The 2,500-nt window shown below is 33.1% G+C and overlaps 1 protein-coding gene across 5 annotated transcripts in view; it reads right to left on the reverse strand.

Annotated features, from left to right (window-relative positions):
- The window catches only part of LOC124423932 (multidrug resistance protein homolog 49), a 50,953-nt gene that overhangs the window by 25,095 nt on the left and 23,358 nt on the right, over positions 1-2,500 (reverse strand). The gene's annotated exons all lie outside the window — the stretch shown is intronic.

Consider the following 2,500-nt stretch of genomic DNA (forward strand, 5'->3'; position numbering starts at 1 on the left):
ATATAAAGGAAATATAGGCCGAGAAATGGTAGTAGACAGATAAAAGGAAGAAAAAAAGAAAAAATATAGATTAACAGATAATCGTTATTAAAATGATCTGCAGAGCAATCGAGTCTACGTTCGGTAATGAACAACAAACGCGTGAATTATTACAATACTATTGTATGCCGGTAATTAAGTATAACTGTACCAACATGCACCTCTATTTGCTTCGGTCATTATCTACTAAATCACACATTTGCCTTCTGCGAATACCCGGAATACACAAATACACGATCGCCTGCCTACCGACCAGATACTCATCGGTTGTATATACTAATTAATCGATCCTACCGTATGAAACTTTCCACCCTCGAGAACCATTCCACAAGGCTTATTCCTCGTCGAAAAGTATTACTCCAGTTCGAATTTAGATTTTATACGACTTGAAATGTTATCATGTTTGCCATTCCGAAATGCTAGATTATAGTATGGACTTTTTGATCCGTAAGGAAATGGGGGTTAATTATAGAGTCAGTCAAGAAATCGAATCTATTCGGCGTCACAAGATATAACTACGTAAAGTCCTTGAAAGATCTCTTTGGTTAGTCAGAAAGATGAAAAGATTATTCTCGTTCTACGTAAAAATATTGAATTAATAAGAAAAGAAATATGAATGTATAATTATATAGAATCGACAGGAACGATTAAAAAGTTCAATTTTAATGACACTCGGATCGGTCTATAATACTTTGACTGAATTAAAAGGTAGGCTATCTCTTAGCGTATATATTAAAATTATCTCGACGCGACTATCGACAATAAAAATCGCATGTTTATCAAAGAGTACACTTATACGATCGGCGATGTATATCGCGTTGCTACTTTTACGAGAGACGTCTCGTCAAACGATCCGACATCTTTCATCATCTTTCTATTATCTTGTCTCGCGAGATTAAAACGAGGAATATATTGAATCTTTCGTGCTCTGAGCTATCTCATGAGAACATCGCTCTCTCTCTCTCTCTCTCTCTCTCTTGCACACTCTCTATTCCTTTACCTCTTTTTTAAATTATTCCATTTTACACTATGAGAGGAAAAAAGAATAAGAAAGTACTTATTCGCAAATCCAATAAATTTTCTTTGTCCAAGATGAAATCTTTTCCTCGTCGTAGACACCCTCATCTTCGAACGAACTTATAAAATTTCCTTTTACCTTCCCCTCTTTATCTCTCTCTCTCTTTCTCTCTCTCTCTCTCTTTCACATTCGATATAGTATAGTAAACTCCATAACGTAACGTAAAGAATGCTACTCGTTTTTTCTCTTTTTTCTTTTTTCTTTTTTTGAAGTGTTACCAAGTCAGTAGCATCGTTGCATCTTCTATTCTTCGTTTTATTCTCTTTCTATGCTCGTAAATCATCGGTGAGATCGTCAAAGCGGAAGTCGAGCGGAAGAAGCCGCCCGACTGATAAGGAGACGCATTTGCCGCGTTTTGTCGCGGTCCATAATAAAGGGCGTTGCGACAGACGTGCCATTAAAGCCTTTCCTTGTGCTAAACTATTTTATCTTTTTTTTTCTCTTTACTCTCTCTCTCTCTCTCTCTCTCTCTCTCTCTCTCTCTCTCTCTCTCTCTCTCTCTCTCTCTCTCTCTCTCTCACTCTTCTCGTCTGTATGAATATCAAACTCTATCTTTTATATATGAACTGAATATATCAGAGCATTAGTAAATCATATTTTATTGATTACTTTTGTTAAGAGTATAAGGATAAATAAATAAATAAAGAGATAAATAACTTCCTATTTATCTCTCTTTATCTCTATCCCTTTCTCTCTTTTGTCGTACAAAAATAAAAGGTTTAAAAGTGTCAATATTATCTAACGATACATACATCAAATGATTGAGAAACTGTTCCACATTTTTTTTTTTTTTTTTTTTTTTTTTTTTTTAGTCTTTACTATACAACACGTTTGTATAATTTTTTTGCCCCCCTCCCCTAAACTTCCTGCAAATAAATATAAACAAATAATAACAAATAGTAACAAAATTGATTTTTCTTGTCGCGTTAACCGCGATCGTTTGATGGGAAGAGATCAAATTATGATTAATTTTTAATTTAAAAAAAAAAAAAAAAGAAAAAGAAAAAGAGATTAAAAAATTTTTTACTAAAATCATTGTTCGCATAAGCAAATAAGCAATTTTGTAATCGTAATATCACGTCGATACGATAACAATCCGATTATCATTAAATACATATTATAACGAAATCACGATGAATCTTAAAACGTAATGTCGAAATAATCGTTTCTCATTTTTAACGATGAAAGAAAATTTAATATTTCGAATTCAATCCAAAAAAGAGATTTCGTTAAATCCAATTTATTCATATGCCTTCTTATAAAAATTCGCATAATACGATTGTCGCATAGTACCTGTTAAAAATCAAAATTCGTTCCCAAGCGGAAACTCTATCAGAAAACGCACGAAACGCTTTGAGTGAAAAATCGGAGTTAATTGTAAAA

Source organism: Vespa crabro, chromosome 4, assembly GCF_910589235.1.
Source record: "Vespa crabro chromosome 4, iyVesCrab1.2, whole genome shotgun sequence".
Classification (NCBI taxonomy): domain Eukaryota; kingdom Metazoa; phylum Arthropoda; class Insecta; order Hymenoptera; family Vespidae; genus Vespa; species Vespa crabro.